At 45.0% G+C, this 17,109-nt stretch overlaps 2 pseudogenes across 2 annotated transcripts in view; one reads left to right on the top strand and one right to left on the bottom strand.

The window, feature by feature from the left end:
* LOC127484106 (BAG family molecular chaperone regulator 5-like) overlaps positions 1-6,446 on the bottom strand; it is a 63,347-nt pseudogene extending 56,901 nt beyond the window's left edge. Inside the window, exons 1-2 of the transcript XR_016221331.1 lie at positions 6,196-6,446; positions 5,066-5,160 (exon numbers count right to left, since the gene is read on the bottom strand). The product of XR_016221331.1 is annotated as a BAG family molecular chaperone regulator 5-like (transcript). The remainder of the gene's footprint in view (positions 1-5,065; positions 5,161-6,195) is intronic.
* A 6,016-nt stretch (positions 6,447-12,462) lies between these two features.
* LOC149122184 (gamma-taxilin pseudogene) lies at positions 12,463-14,872 on the top strand (annotated as a pseudogene). The gene has a single exon (XR_016221383.1). The product of XR_016221383.1 is annotated as a gamma-taxilin pseudogene (transcript).
* The last annotated feature ends 2,237 nt before the right edge of the window (positions 14,873-17,109 follow it).

The raw sequence follows: 17,109 nt of genomic DNA, 5'->3' as shown, positions 1-17,109 counted from the left end.
CCAGGAGCCAGGAGCCTCTTCCAGGTCTCCCACGCAGGTGGCAGGAGTTCAAACACTTGGACCATCTTCCACTGCTTTTCCCAGACTATAAGTAGGGAGCTGGCTAGGAAGCGGGGTAACCAGGACACAAACTGGTACCCACATGGGATGTTGGCATCATTGGTGACACCTTACCCACCAGGCCACAACGCTGGCCTGAGTAATAAATCTTCATTTATAATTATTTGGAAAGTAAATGCGTTAAATTCTCAAAACAAATCCATGGAGTGGATGAATGAATAAAACAAAATTAAGATACGACTATAAGTTGGATACAAGAGACTCATTCATTCTAAAGCACACTGACAGATTGAAAAATGAAAAGACAGAAACAGTTGAATTGAACAATGCATGAGAACAAATGGGTCTAACAGAAATATACAAAACCTCCGTTCAAGAGCAACAAAATGAAAATTCATCTAAGGTGCACATGGAATATATGTGGTCACACATTAGGTCACAAAGCTTGTCTTAAAAACATAAGAATAGGGGCAGGTGCAGTGCAACAGCGGGTTAAAGCCGTGGCCTGAAGCACCGACATCCCATATGGGCGCCAGTTCTAGTCCCGGCTGCTCCTCTTCTGATCTGGCTCTCTGCTGTGGCCTAGGATAGCAGTGGAGGATGGCCCAAGTCCTTGGGCCCCTGCACCCATGTGGGAGACATGGAGGAGCCTCTTGGCTCCTGGCTTCGGATCGGCTCAGTTCCAGCCACTGCAGCCATCTGGGGAGTGAACCAGTGGATGGAAGATATCTCTGTCTGTCTCTACCTCTCTCTGAAACTCTGTCTTTCAAAATAAATTTAAAAAATAAGACTAAAGTTATGTCACATATCATTTCAAATCACAGTAATATGAAAGTATAAACCAATACAGATGGATTAGAAAATTTACAAATATGTGGGATAAAGCAATATGCTCTTAACAACTACTGGGTCAAAAAAAAACTTAAAAATGAAGTTAAAAATACCTTGAAACAAATAAAAAAGAAACACAACATTAAAAAACATAGAGGATGGGGGCTGGCGCTGTGGCATTGTGGGTTAATGCCCTGGCCTGAAGCACTGGCATCCCATATGGGTGCCAGTTCTAGTCCCAGCTGCTCCTCTTCCGATCCAGCTCTGTGCTATGGCCTGGGAAAGGAGCAGAAAATGGCCCAAGTCCTTGGGCCCCTGCACCTGCGTGGGAGACCGGGAAGCAGCTTCTGGCTCCTGGCTTCAGATCGGAGCAGTTCCGGCCGTTGCGGCCAAATGGGGAGTGAATTGGGATGGAAGACTCTCTCTCTGCCTCTACTCTCTCTGTGTAACACTGACTCTCAAGAAAAAAATAAATAAATCTTTAAAAAAAAAAAAACACATATAGGATGCAGCAAAATATAGCACAACATCACTCCAACATAAAAGATCTGGAGGCCAGATCTAAGCTTCCGCCTATAGTGCCAGCATCCTATATGGGTACCAGTTCGTGTCCCAGCTGATACTATTCCAATTCAGCTCTCTGCTATGGCCTAGGAAAGTAGCTAAAGATGGTCCAAGTGCTTGGGCCCCTGCACCCAAGGAAGCCCAGAAGCTCCTGGCTCCCTGCTCCTGGATTCAGATCAGCCCAGATAGGGCTATTGTAGCCATTTGGAGAATGAACCAGTGGATGGAAGACTTTACTCTCTGTGTCTCCCTCTCTCTGTCTGTAACTATCTCTCAAATAAATAAAATCTTAGGGCCGGTGCCATGGCACAGCGGGTTAAAGCCCTGGCCTGAATCACCGGTATCCCATATGGGCGCCAGTTCTAGTCCCGGCTGCTATTCTTCCGATCCAGCTCTCTGCTATGGCCTGGGAAAGCAGTAGAAGATGGCCCAAGTCCTTTGGCCCCTGCACCCACGTGGGAGACCCAGAAGAAGCTCCTGGCTACTGGCTTCAGATTAGCGCAGCTCCAGCCATTGCAGCCATCTGGGGAGTGAACCAGTAGATGGAAGACCTCTCTCTCTCAGTGCCTCTACCTCTCTCTGCAACTCTGTCTTCTAAATAAATAAAATAAAGCTTTAAAAAAAATAAAATAACATTGACAATCTAGGGGTCAGCAAGCACTGTGGTGTAGAGGATGAGGCCACGGTCTGCAGTGCCTACATCCCAAATGGATGCCAACTTGGGTCCCAGCTGCTCCACTTCTGATCCAGCTCTCTACTATGGCCTGGAAAAGCAGTGGATGGCCCAAGTCCTTAGGGACCCTGCACCCATATGGGAGAACTAGAAGCTCCAGGTGCCTGACTTTGGATCAGCCCAGCTCCGGCCAAGGCAGCCATTTAGGGAGAGAATTGGCAGATGGAGGATGGATCTCTCTCTCTCTCTCTCTCTCTCTCTCTCTGCCTCTCTATAACTCTGCCTTTCAAATAAATAAAAAGAAATCTTAAAAAAAAAAAAGTAACAGGGGCCAGTGCTGTGGCATAGCAGGTAAACCACTGCCTGCAGTGCCTGCATCCCATATGGGCACTGATTCGAGTCCTGGCTGGGCTACTTCTGATCCAGCTCTCTGCTATGGCCTGGGAAAGCAGAAGAAGATGGTACAAGTGGTTGAGCCCCTGCACACACATGAGAGACCAGGAAGAAGCTCCTGGTTCCTGGCTTCAGACTGGTGCAGCTCCAGCCATTGTGGCCAATTGGGGAGTGAACCATTGGATGGAAGACCTCTCTCTCTGTCTGCCTCACTTTCTCTCTCTGTGCAACTCTGACTTTCAAATAAATAAATAAAACTCTTTTTAAAAAAATACATGTTTTTTAAAAAAAAGTAACAAATTTTTTAGTTATTGACAATCTATATGAAATGGATCAATTCCTAGAAACATATAACCCATCAAGACTGAAAGTTGAAGAAATCTCAGATACCAACAGATCTTAATGAGTAAAAAGACTGAGTCAGTAACACACAGTTTCCCCTTAAAGAAAAGGCCACAGCCAAGGGGGTTTCTATCAAACATTTAAATAACATCATGATACTAATCCTGCAACTCTTCTAATACTTGAAGGAATGATACCTCTATACTCATTTTATAGGGCTACCATCACCCTGATGTCAAATCAGGCAGACACTAAAAGAAAGGAAAACAACAGGCCAATATCTCAGGTAAACAGATGGAAAACTGCTCAGGAAAATACCAGCAAACAGTATTCAAGAGCACATTAAAAGGATCATTTACAATTAAGTGGGATTTGTCTCTAGGTTGCAAAAATGGTTCAACATCTACAAACTACAATATCTACAAACATCTACAAATATGACCCAACACAATAATATAATGAAGGACAAAACTATAGCACATCCCCAGAGATGCAGAAAACACATCTGGCGAAGTTCAACCACATATCCATGATGAAAAAAATACTTTCAAGAAATTTGGTATAGAAGAAATATATCTCAACACAATAAATGCCATTAACAAGCTCAGAGCTAACACCATAGTCAATGAAAAGTTGAAAATTTTCTCAAAATTCAAAAACAAGATAAAGATACCCACTCTCCCCACTTCTACTGCATCTAGTTACATGACCTCCAGTCCAAGCAGTTAGGGAAGAAAAAGATATAAAGACTTGCAAATAGAAATGAAGAGATGAAATTTTCTGTGTGCTGAAAACATAACCTTATATATACAAAACCAAAAAGATCATTTACCACAATTGAGTGGTAAAATGGAAGCATGGTTAAATATATACAACTCAATAATGCTTCATCACATTAACAGAACAAAGGACAAAAGCATATATGTATATGTAAATAATATCTACATATGAAGGGAACAAGAAAAAATGTTTAAAAATATCAAATTCTAAAATTTAAAACTGGGGAAAAAAAAACATGTGATCATCACATCAGATGGAGAAAAAGCATTTGATGAAATTCAATACATTTTCATGAATAAAAAAACCCTCAAGATTAAGTGTCCAGGGTCCATATGAACTACCAGATGTAAGACATCTCTCTCTCTCTCTCAGATGGAAGACATCTCTCTCTCTCTCTCTCTCTCTCTCTCTCTCTCTCTCTCTGCCTCTGACTCTCTGTAACTCTGCCTTTCAAATAAATAAATAAAATCTTTAAAAAAATCAGATGTCCAAGAAGTATACCTGAACACAATGATGGTCATAAATGAAAACCCCGCAGCTACCACTAGAGTCATAGTGAAAATCTGAAAGCTTTTCCTCTAAGCCTTAAAAAGACAAGGATATGCATTCTGTTCATATCAATTGCATATAGTACTTAAATTTCTAGCTAGAATGATTAGGCAAGAAAAAGAAATAAAACCACATGGAAGTGCACAGAAGTAAAATCATCTGTTTGCTGATTACACTATCTTACAAGATACCTGAACTATCTTTAAATATCTTGCAGTATTTAAAGAGTAATATAAAAATAATATAAAGGGGGCCGGCACTGTGGCATAGCAGGTAAAGCCGCCACCTGCAGTGCCAGCATCCCAAACGGGCTTCAGTTCAAGTCGCAGCTGCGCCACTTCTGATATAGCTCTGTGCTGTAGCCTGGGAAGCAGTAGAAGATAGCCCAAGTCCTTGCATCCCTGCACCCACGTGGGAGACCCAGAAGAAGCTCCCGGCTCCTGGCTTCAGATCAGCACAACTCTGGCTGTTGTGGCCAACTGGAGAGTGAACCAGCGTATAGAAGACCTTTCTCTTTCTGCCTCTCCTTCTCTCTCTGTGTAACTGTGATCTTTAAGTAAATAAATAAATCTTAAAATAATAATATTATAAAGGGTGATAGACAAGATTACCAATAGAAAGGAAAACCAGGAAAAAATGCAATTTAATTTCTATAGCTATAAAATAGAGTAAGTATAATAAAAATCCACTTGTAAGCTAAATAGTTTGGAATAGGAACAAAAAATTTAATTGAATTTGAAATATAGTCTGATTCTGATATACTCCCCAAAAGTATGTGTTGGGAACTTGATCCCCTTGGCAATAATTTTAGTTCTTAGTAACAGATTAACAACAGTTCTGAAAGGGCCTGAGGCTATGAGATTTTTCTCTTACTCTCTCATCATGTAATGACGACTGTCATGTTAGGATGCAGGAATTTGGCCCTCTTCAGATGGGTCTTCTTGGCCTTGGACTTCCCAGAGTCCAGACTACAAGAGATAATTTTTTCATTATAAAATTATCCATTTTATGACATTTTTATAGCAACACAAAATAGACCAATACATATGTTCTAATCTTTTAAAAATGTTTATTTATTTTGAAAGGCAGAGTAATAGTTGGAGACAGAGAGAGAAATAAAAAGATCTACTCTCTGGGGTTTACTCCCCAGATGGCCACAATGGCCAGGGCTGAGCCAGACAAAAACAGCAGCCTAGAACTCCATCTAGATCTTCCACATGGATGGCTGGGCCCAAGTACGTAGAGCATCATCTGCTGCTTCCCTGGGTGCATCAGTAGGGAGATGGACTGGAAGAAGAGTAGCCAGATCCAAACCAGCACTCCGATATGGGATGCCAGCATTGCAGGTGGTGGCTTAACCCACTGCACCTCACTGGCCCTGATATTTCCTAACATTTATGAGAGAGAGAAGGAAAATGCAGAAAGCTTTAGAAAACCATGAAACCAATATACTAAGCCAAAGTACTTCAAAAAGTTTGCAGACAGTGGAAGTAAACATAAGCTCACTTTGGTAAAAACATTTTTAAAATCCACTTCGGATTGGCCTCTCTCTCCCGCCCTGTGTTCTTCCCCGAGCCACCTCAGGCCTCTGCCAACAAGAGGACACCGCCAGGCGCCGCTCAACCTCCGACCAAACCCTTGAGCCAAACAAACCGCTTCTACCGCCCACCCGGCGTGGGACGCTGTGCTCAGGTAACAGGAGAAGGACTCGGTGCCCCAGGAAGAGCTACTCTGAGAGAACCCGGCGGTGTACCTGAGACTCCACTCCCCGTGTAGTTAGAAACTCAGGGCAATCGGGCACCCTGGGCAGAGAGAGGGGCAGGAGGACCCGCAGACCACAGCTCCTCCCCACAGTGCAGTCCACAGTCTCCCTGAGGACCGGCCCGCCCTAACTGCACAAACAGGGCAGACCTGGGGCTGCGGTCCCTGGGCGGAGTCCTCACGGGCAGAAGCCCGGGTCCTGGCCACCAGCGCAGCTCCCACCCGGTGGGCCCCACACTCACCATTTCCTCGCTTCCGCGGCATTCTGGGGTCCGTGGGCGGCTCCTGCGGTGCAGGAAGGTCACACAGCGCAGCCCCTGAGGCACCTGAGCCCGCTCAGCAGCAGCCCCGGGGACCCCTCCCAGCGCTGCCACAAAGAAAGATCCCGCGGGGCTCCGCAGGGTCGCCCTGACGTGCCTGATTGGACAGTGGCCGCAGCCGGCCGCGCGACGTCACAGAAGGTGCAGCCAATCAGAATCCCCTAGGCTGGGGCGGTTCCTTGGGGCGGTGCCTGGTAACAGGGGAGGTGGGGCTCAGACTGAAGCCGCCATGTTCTCCGGCCCGGGTGCTCCGGCAGCAGGGGGCGCTGTCCCTGCTCTGGGGACCTCAGCTTCTGGGCGCCCTCAGCTGTCTGTGGTCGTGCTGGAACCTGTGAGCCCAAGCTTGCTTCCTGAGAGCTGCAGTTTACAAGATACTTGCTGAATGCGTGCCTTTCCCGCAGTCTTGGCTTGCTGGTGTTAGCTCATCTGAGGGTTTGTAAAGCTGTTTATCTGAATGTAGTTAAAGATATCCCATGGACTATTTCATCTTTCATTTCTCTTACAGGGATGTGTTTGTGAGTCTCTGTTTTGTCCTTCAAATTGTTTTCTGTTTATTTCTTGCTGGTGAATAGTAAACCAGTTGATGGCATATATTTTCTTAATATTTTCTGTTACATATGAATTATGTTGGATTATCTGTTGATAATGACATCATCCACATATATTGACAGTATTGTTGCTTAAAAGTTGGACCTTTCACCCAGTATTTCCTTTTTATTAATTTCTCTGACTACACCTCATGTACAATGTAGAAGAGAAATAATGAAAACAAACAGCTTTGTCTAGGTCTGCTTCCGGGGAAAAGATTTCAATGTTATGTGTCAATTATGCTGTTTTTAATAGGTTCACTATAGTAGGTAATCTTAGTTGGAATAATGAAGTTGCTATGATGTACTATTCTAATAGCTTCTTATTTAAGGTTAGGTACTAAATTTGATTAAATCTTCTAATGCCATGGATGAGTTACTCACTGGAGATTGTCCACTATTATGTTAGGTTACAGGGGGAAAGCACCCATCAGAGCTGATGGGCACCCCTCTGGATGGAGAGATTCCTAAGAGGTGAGAATCTGATAGGTGATAGAATAAAGGGCAATTATGGAGAAAGAGAGTGGGCAAGCTTCTGTCTCCATGAAATACTGGCAAAAAGATTTGGCTGCCGCTAGACAAGGCAGGGGAAAAGAAAAGAAGGGTAGGCATGGAGCATTCTTTGGAGCAAAGTTGCTTAGGACTTACCACTGTTCTTTAGTTGCTTTTTGTTTGTTTGTTTTGTTCTTGTTTTTTTCTAGCTCTGTGAAATATATTACTGGAGATGGCTGGAACAGAGGTTTTTGTCTTCATGAGAGAGTGAATTTGTATGTAAGATAGAGTAGCAGTGTGAGATATGGCTCCATTATGTTAGGTTTTAGTATTTTACGGTTCATAAAAGGAGAGTAGGTGGCTAGTTAGAGAAGATTCTATTCTAGGGAGGGCAGAACAGGAGGGTAAAGAGAGAGCAGGGCTGAGCTGCCCAGACCCAGGGTGAGGGGCAGGATTTGAGATCAGTCTACATTTCAAATGAGCCATAGGCACAGTCCTTTCTTAGGCTGCTTTCTGCAGGAGGTGCAGAGCACCACATCAACCCTGATAAGGTAGGCAGAAAATGTAAGCAAGGCTCCTCAGTGAAGTTAGATCAGAGTCCCAGGTCTAAGCTGTGATAGATGAGTATTTCCCACACCTCTTGGAGATGTAGGAGGCTGGAAAACTGACTGAACACACAGACCCTAAAAAGGAGGGATGAACCAGCCATGAGCATCAGCCCCAGCGGGCTTGAGGTTGTAGAGACCTCTCTTATCAATCTGATGGGTTGAGAATGAGGTCCAGTGCAGCATGCAACAATGAGATCTGCAAAAAGGCGTTGGCTGTGAATTTACAGGGAGAGGAGAAAGTGCAAGTGGAGGTGAGGAGATGAATGACCAAGGCACTTTGCCACAGAAAGAAGAAACTTCAGAAGGAGGGGGGACGGATCATGATGCTTACCCAGAGGATGAAGGAGCAGCCAGTTTCTGAGGGACTGCCATGGGTGAGAGTCTGATTTCCTCTGCCCCTCCTTACATGGGGCACCAAATGTAAGGCAAAGGGATCAGAACAGATAGGAGACAGGACACGAGCTTGCAGCCAGAACAAAGTCATTCCGGAAAAATAAATCCGCAGAGCTGGGTGGCCAACAGACAGCATGCATACAGATTGAACATGTGGCAGAGGGCCCAATCCTCCACTGAGCTGGGCCTTATGTATCTTTTGTGCTAAGATTCCAGTGGGGGAGAGGGACAGCAGGTGGAGATGAGTTTCTCCATACAGATTTTTCCCCAGGCTTTCAAACTTGGAAAAGAATGCAGGAGTGGGGAACAATACAGGGCAGGGAGCTGAGCTGGTCTCTTGAAAGAAGGCAGGGATTAGGGGTAAAATGGAATTTTATCTACTTTCAGGCAGGAGCTAAAATGTCGGAGGCTTGTATCTCTGTTCCATCATATAGTGTTGCCAGAATTTCCCCAATGTAGAGAGCAGATTTGCATAATGGGACGAAACAGGCAGAGCTGGGACAGAAGGATTTTGCATCAGACTGATGCCCCCCTTTTCCCTAGTGTGGAGTGGCCTGAGAGCTGAGATGCCCTGTGGTGAAACGGGCTTGGGTCGTATCCACACAATAGTTATGGGGGAAAACTCAGGTGTAGACTCCTCTAAAGTAAAGAGTGAGGTATAGCTGGCTACAGACAGCAAACAGCACCTACCGAAGGCTTGGACAGGGCCTCAGTCCTGTAGACATGCAGAGGCTCCCAATGGCTAAGATGGGCTGAGTTTGCCCAGGCTCCCAGTGCACAGTATGTGGGATAGAGGAGGAGGTTCTGGAGGTTGCATAGGAATTCTGGTCCTTAAAGCTATAGTTTAAGCTCAGTGAGGACAGGAACCAGAACTTCTGCCCTCCTTTCAGTTACCCTAGAGTCTTCTTGTCAGTAGAAGAGCAAAGGGTTAGCCCCAAGGTGGCAACTAGAGTTGATGTGGTCATGTTTCAGCTGCAGCTAATGCAAATCACATTATATAAATCTCCCACCTGCCCACAACCACTAGACTGGAAATGAATCCTGGCTCTCTGAATACAACACAGCAGGATTATTCCTAGCAGGAATGGTATTCATTGTGGGATGAAGCTTCCTGCAGAGCCAGAGATTCCATTAATTAAAGAAGAGCCACCTGAAGCCTGCCGTGCTCAGATGGAGTGGTGAGGATAGTCTTTTTAGTGTGATGGCTCTCTGGGCTAAGAGTTCTTGAGCTAAGAGCAAGGGACATCACCCTACTCCCCCACCTGAAAGCTCAGATACCCCTGGGGCCATTCAACTCACAAACACATGAAGGCCCCCCCCCCAACATTCATCTGGGGCCCAGATCTGGAAGTAAAGGGCTCCTATTGTGGGCTTGGAGAGCCATGACCCATTTCCTGTCTGCAGACTCTAAGGCACAAGCAGGCTTCCTTGGAGGAAGATTAGGTTCCTGACTCCCAACCTGCATTCCCATCACACTTCCATGTGGTCCTGATACAGACATTTGTATCCTAGTTGTCTTTAGCACCCAGGTTAATTGTCTTATGTCAACAAACATGAAAGATGGACACAGAAGGGTGAATGAAGAGCAAGATTTTATTGAAACTGAAAGAGAGAATGAGAAAAAGCACAGTGGCTTGGCAGGAGGGATCCCCTGAGGGATTCCCTGAGGAGGGGGAAATCAGAAGGCTTCTATTCTTTCTGTTGTGGGAGAGTTTAGATATTTTTAAGAAACTTTATTTAAGGATCATTCCACTGCAAACACACTCATCCTGTTTATCTTACTCTGTCCATTTAGATAGAAGCCTGCCCAGAAGCCTTCCTTTTTCATTGCTTTGTGTTGCAAATTTACACCCCTCTGTTATTTATAGCTCTGAGCTTGTTAAAATCTAACCCCTTAACTCTTCTAAAGTATAATTACAGGTGTAGTTGTCTTATTAATACACAGTCTCAAGCTATTATCCTTTATCTCATTAGTTCCCAGGCTTTTACCATTTGGTTTCCAATTTGTGAAGCAAAGGGTGCTTTCTAAACACAAGCCTTTGTTTGCCTATGACTTGTGCCCTGCAGTTAGTCTAAGGTTTCCTTTGTGCAAAGCCCACCTTTGTGGCCTGCAGTCTCCAACGTCCATTCTCCCCATCATGTAGCCACCTGCCTTCACTTTCTATCTAAATTTAACCTGACCTAACCTAATTAGCTTTCTCTTGGCTCTATCAGTCCTGGGCCAGCAAATGTGTAGGCATCTCACCATGCATCCTTCCCTGAGAGTTCAGTTTGTTGTTCTCTGGAAGGATTATGTGCCTGGAAGGGCACTGGGGGAGAAGCTCTGTTGCCCTGGCAAAGAGAGTGTCTGCTATGCCATGTTCTGGGCATTTGTAGCCTGACATGTGAGGCTCCAGAGGCAGCCTCATCTCCTCACCCTCACGAAGGTATCAGATGGTCTAAATTACCTTGAGGATCCTAGGAACTCCTGAGTGGCAGTTCTGTCCACTTAAAACTGTGAATATAGTTAAAGATAGTTGTTTGCAGATGTTTAAGGCAGTGGCGGCTTCACATGCTGGCCTGCTACTAAGCTGGGGACTGAATAGTTTTACACAGAAGCAAGCTTTTTGCCTAGGATCTGACCCCAGATTTGTGAGATGAAGTGACCCTCGACATCTGTGAGAGTCTAGGTGCCTCCCTTCCTCTTGCAGGTAGGGTGCTGTTTGCACTGAAATCTTTGCCTTGGCCCAGAACTGACCTGGCTCAGTCTCTGCCAGGCTTGTCAGGAAGACAGTTGGGATTCTATGTCATTCTTCATGGCAGTTCCTGGAGTCTGGCTGAATGCTTTGGAGGCAGAATTTAACTGAGAGGCTGCTTCAAAGAGCCTCAGAACTGGTTGGGGCCATGGCAGGACCAAGAGCCCTCTCTGCTTCTAAAGAAATTTACTGGCAGGGAATAGACATTCCAGGCAGCCTCCAACCAAGCCTAGTACTTGGGCTGCACATCTCTGGATTTTGAACATTCTTGATTTTACCAGATCTTGGCCCTTTGCTTGAGTCCATCTGTCCTGTTAGAGTAAGAGTTGGAGGATCTTGGCTCCAAGAAACCAAGGAAAAGAAACAATTCTTGCTCCTGCAAAATATTAGCATTTACTTCTGTGTGAGTTAATTTCATTTTTTTAAGATTTATGTTAGGCCGGCACCGTGGCTCACTTGGTTAATCCTCCACCTGCGGCGCCAGCAACCCAGGTTCTAGTCCCGGTTGGGGGGCCGGGTACTAGTCCCTGTCGCTCCTCTTCCAATCGAGCTCTCTGCTGTGGCCCGGGAGGGCAGTGGAGGATGGCCCAAGTGCTTGGGTCCCTGCACTCGCTTGGGAGACCAGGAGGAAGCACCCAGCTCCTGGCTTCGGATCAGTGCAGCCATTAGGGGAATGAACCAACGGAAAGAAGACCTTTCTCTCTGTCTCTCTCTCATTGTCTATGTCTCTCTCTCTCACTAACTCTGCCTGTCAAAAAAAATAAAAAGATTTATTTTATGGGCCCAGGTAATGGGTTAAGCAGTCACCTGTGATGCTGGCATCCCATATGGGCACGAGTTCAAATCCTGGCTGTTCCACTTCTGATCCAGCTCCCTGCTAATGTGTCTGGGAAAGCAATGGAAGATGGCCCAAGGCCTTTAGCCCCTGTACCTACTTGAGAAACTCCAGATAAACCTCCTGGCTCCTGGCTTTTGCATGGCCCAGCCCCAGCCATTGAAACCATTTGGTGAGTAAACCAACAGATGGAAGATCTCTATCTTTCCCCCTCTCTAACTCTGTCTTTCAAATAAATGAGATAAATCTTTAAAAAATTTTTTTTTAATTTTGTTTATTTGAAAGACAGAGTTACACAGAGAGAGGATAGAGAGAAATCTTCCATCTGTTGGTTCACTCCCCAAATGGCCACTGTTGTGTTTGGCCATCCAACAACAGAAGCCAGGAGCTTCTTCTGGGTCTCCCACATGTGTAACAGGGCCAAGCACTTGGACCATCTTCCATTGCTTTCCCAGAGATATTATTAGGGAGCTGGATTATAAGTGGAGCACTTGGGACTCGAACCAGCCCCTAAATGGGAAGCCAGCATCACATGCAGTAACTATATCCCAAGACCCATATGTGAAATATTTTTAGAACAGTATTTTTACAAAATTCTGACTCTTGAGCATCGGTTTTTCATCCTTTCGGCTTTTTAAAGTATGAAATGGCTTGATATGCAAATTTAAACAAGCACACACCTGTGTAGCTACCACTCAGATCAAGATCTGCTGCCGTCACCTCATGCCGACGCGGGTAGAGGAGGCAGCGCGGGGAAGAGGCAGCGGCGCCGAGGAGGCTATTGAGGCCAGCCGGGGTGGACGGCGACGCGGCCCACGACAGAAGTTTGAAATTGGCACAATGGAAGAAGCTGGAATTTGTGGGCTAGGGGTGAAAGCAGATATGTTGTGTAACTCTCAGTCAAATGATATTCTTCAACATCAAGACTCAAATTGTGGTGGCACAAGTAACAAACATTCATTGGAAGAGGATGAAGGCAGTGACTTTATAACAAAGAACAGGAATTTGGTGGGCCCAGCCTACTGCACACAAGAGTCAAGAGAGGAAATTCCTGGGCGAGAAGCTCGAACAGATCCCCCTGATGGTCAGCAAGATTCAGAGTGCAACAGGAACAAAGAAAAAACCTTAGGAAAAGAAGTTTTATTACTGATGCAAGCCCTAAACACCCTTTCAGCCCCAGAAGAGAAGTTGGCAGCTCTCTGTAAGAAATATGCTGATCTTCTGGAAGAGAGCAGGAATGTTCAGAAGCAAATGAAGATTCTGCAGAAGAAGCAAGCCCAGATTGTGAAAGAAAAAGTTCACTTGCAAAGTGAACACAGCAAGGCTATCTTGGCAAGAAGCAAGCTAGAATCTCTTTGCAGGGAACTTCAGTGTCACAATAAAACGTTAAAGGAGGAAAATGTGCAGCAGGCACGAGAGGAAGAGGAACGGTGTAAAGAAGCAGCTGCGCATTTCCAGATGACTTTAAATGAAATCCAAGCCCAGCTGGAACAACATGACATACACAACGTCAAACTCCGACAGGAGAATATTGAACTGGGAGAGAAGCTGAAGAAGCTCATTGAACGGTATGCACTGAGGGAAGAGCATATTGATAAAGTGTTCAAACACAAGGAATTGCAACAGCAGCTAGCGGGTGCCAGACTGCAGCAGACGACACAGCTGATAAAAGAAGCTGATGAAAAGCATCAGAGAGAGAGAGTTTTTATTAAAAGAAGCAACAGAGTCAAGGCACAAATATGAACAAATGAAACAGCAAGAAGTACAACTGAAACAGCAGCTTTCTCTTTATATGGATAAGTTTGAAGAATTCCAAGACTACTATGGCAAAAAGCAATGAACTGTTTACAACCTTCAGACAAGAAATGGAAAAGATGACAAAGAAAATTTAAAAAACTGGAAAAAGAAACAATAATATGGCGTACCAAGTGGGAAAATAATAACAAAGCACTTCTGCAGATGGCTGGAGAGAAAACTGTCCGTGATAAAGAATACAAGTCCTTTCAAATAAAACTGGAACGATTAGAGAAGTTGTGCAGGGCTCTTCAGACAGAAAGAAATGAGCTCAACAAGAAGGTGGAAGTCCTCAAAGAGCAGGTCTCTGTCAAAGTTCCAGACAGGGAGTTGCCCATGCCTGTGATGCAGCCCTCCAGCGGCCCCGGCCCAGATTCTCCCAGAGAGCTGTATACTTCCTGCAACAGAGCCCTGGGGGTACCGCTGGAGGCTGCGCCCGAGGCAGTGAGTGAGCTGAGCGCTGCCCAGAAGCCCCCTTCCTCCGTCTCGGCCCCAGGGGTTGAGTCAGTTGACTAGGAGGAAGTGTGAACACTGTATTGAGAGGTCTATTTTGTGTGTAACTTTCTCTGTGAGTAGTAACTATTGGTTTTGTGGTGAAAATTTTCTTACTTTTTCTACCATATCTGTATTTTCTTAGAACTACTGGACTTAAGTGGTACAGGAGGCTGCTTAGCAGTTCTGAATAGATTTAATCTCTTCTGTGTTGCACATCCACCTCATGTCCCCCTTCACTGGAATGCATGTGCTCATTGCCTTGTCCTTTCTCTTCCTGCTCAGCATACACGATTATCCCAGTGAGTTTCACTCAAGACAGGGCCAACTATTTCACATTTTATGTGAAAATATTAGTCGCAGCCCCCATCAATATTATTCAAAACAAAAGGAAACTATCAGGATTAGTTTTGCCTAATAGCCATCTGAATGCCAAGTAAAAATAAAACTTGTTCTGGTTCAAAACCAAGCATAGCATATTTTATTAAGTTTAGCTTTTTGGTAATATTTACATCACTTGAAGAATTGAGATGGCTGTAAGCCTTGAATCCCTGTAAGTTTTGGCAGGATATGTATACAGAGATGTCACTTGTGAACAAAGTAGCATGTACAGGCAAAGCACTGGACAAACAGGCTGGCTGTGTATGTGACTAAAAATAGTCCTACTGCTTTGGTTTTGAAGTTAGAATCCATGTGTGAATTTGCACCACCTGATTCTGTTTGTGGATGGTAGTTTGTTTCGTTCCCATTTGGGTGCATATTTTCCACTTCCCACAGAAAGCTGGTTATTCTGTGAAAGCTGCTATTGATGTGTGCAGTCACTCAGTCTCTTGTTAAAAGTGATGAGGGCATAGTACCTGTAGCTTTCATTAGGCAGAAGTTCTTCTGCCTTCTGGCTACTTGAAAGTTAGTTTCAGTCGTTAAAAGGATCCCACCAGCAAGTACTCAAAAGTATTTTAAAAAGGGAATTTTTAATTTTGGATCAGTACTATAGCTACATGAAACTGCTTTCATTTTTAAAACACTGGAGCAAACATGTTTTAAGTTTGGGAAAACCTGACAGAATGTTAAGTGGTCAGGAACTATTATGCCTTCATTGTTTCTCACCACTCTGTTCTAAGCTGTCCCCCCACAGTATTAGCCAAGGTCTCTACACTTGGAATGGGGAAAATTTTGAAATTAAGCACATAACTTTTGAATTAGTTCTTTAACTTCCCTTTTTTTTTTTAACATTCAGTGGTGGCTCAGTTATGTTATGCAGATGATTAATCAGGCTACACTATAGACTGTCCCTGGTATAATCTGCATTGAAATGCTTTGAAATAAAAAAGGTTTTATTACAAGTGATGTTAGCGCATTCCACAGAGCAAAACTATCAAACTGATACTTGTTAAATTGCTTACTGGAGGCTGGCGCTGTGGCTCAACAGGCTAATCCTCCGCCTTGCAGCGCCGGCACACCGGATTCTAGTCCCGGTCAGGGCGCCGGATTCTGTCCTGGTTGCCCCTCTTCCAGGCCAGCTCTCTGCTGTGGAGGACGGCCCAAGTGCTTGGGCCCTGCACCCCATGGGAGACCAGGATAAGTACCTGGCTCCTGCCATCGGATCAGTGCGGTGCGCTAGCCGCAGTGCGCCAGCCACAGCGGCAATTGGAGGGTGAACCAACGGCAAAGGAAGACCTTTCTCTCTGTCTCTCTCTCTCACTGTCCACTCTGCCTGTCAAAAAAAAAAAAAAAATGCTTACTGGACTGAATAAACTCTTTGGTCCAGTTAAAAGGGTTTTCTCTTGTTGAGTTTACTTTGTAAAGTCCTGTCACAGTTATGGTCTAAACTGGGTTGGATACAAGGAGAATTGTTCAACAGGTAGGAAAACCAAGTGCCCACCATCAGTAATCAAAGGGCCACACAGTGGGAGACAAAGTATGTTATCTACGCTGGCAAAAGTGAGTTGGAGGTGAAAGCAATGCCCTCTGACAGACTGACTTTTATACTCTCAGACCCACTTCAGCTACTAAATGAAATACTGGAATCACTTCCCTCAAGGGAAATGAAGGTATATATCTGAAATATAATCTACTTTAAAATTTGTACTAATCACACTTTACAAGAACTCTGCTGGATGTACATCGCTTAACATTTTATCAAGCCATTTGTGTAACCCACCACGTTTCTTTGTGGTGCTTGTCCTATGTGGAAGATTGTAAATCTTGGACCTGTTGCATATTTTTAAGGGCTTTATAAAGCAATGTGACGGGCCGGTGCCGCGGCTCACTAGGCTAATCCTCCGCCTTGTGGCGCCGGCACACCGGGTTCTAGTCCCGGTCAGGGCGCTGGATTCTGTCCCTGTTGCCCCTCTTCCAGGCCAGCTCTCTGCTGTGGAGGACGGCCCAAGTGCTTGGGCCCTGCACCCCATGGGAGACCAGGATAAGTACCTGGCTCCTGGCTTCAGATCAGCATGGTGCGCCAGCCGTGGTGGCCATTGGAGGGTGAACCAACGGCAAAGGAAGACCTTTCTCTCTGTCTCTCTCTCTCACTGTCCACTCTGCCTGTCAAAAAAATAAAATAAAATAAATAAAAAATAAAAAAATAAAGCAATGTGGCTAACAGTACTTGGCCTGCTGCTTTTGGCTTGCTACATATCTTTAGGTAGATGCTTTCATGGTGTTTAAAAGGATATGGATTCTGTCTGGGATGCATTTGGTGTCCTTTCAGAATCCCCTCCCATTACCCTGTGAATAAAAAAGGGACTCTCTGGGAAGGACACCCTCCTAAAACGATCACCTCATTAGCCCAATGTTGTGACTTCATAGCACGCCCTGTATCTACCATATTCTAAACACTGTAATGCTACTAGGCTGGCCCAGAAAAGTTTTAAATGTTGAATTCACTTAAATTGCATTCG

The sequence above is a fragment of the Oryctolagus cuniculus genome, chromosome 15 (genome assembly GCF_051225735.1).
Source record: "Oryctolagus cuniculus isolate XC-2025 breed Fujian yellow rabbit chromosome 15, ASM5122573v1, whole genome shotgun sequence".
Taxonomy (NCBI): domain Eukaryota; kingdom Metazoa; phylum Chordata; class Mammalia; order Lagomorpha; family Leporidae; genus Oryctolagus; species Oryctolagus cuniculus.
The sequence above is the reverse complement of the archived record's forward strand: the minus strand, read 5'-3'. Positions and strand labels throughout refer to the sequence as shown.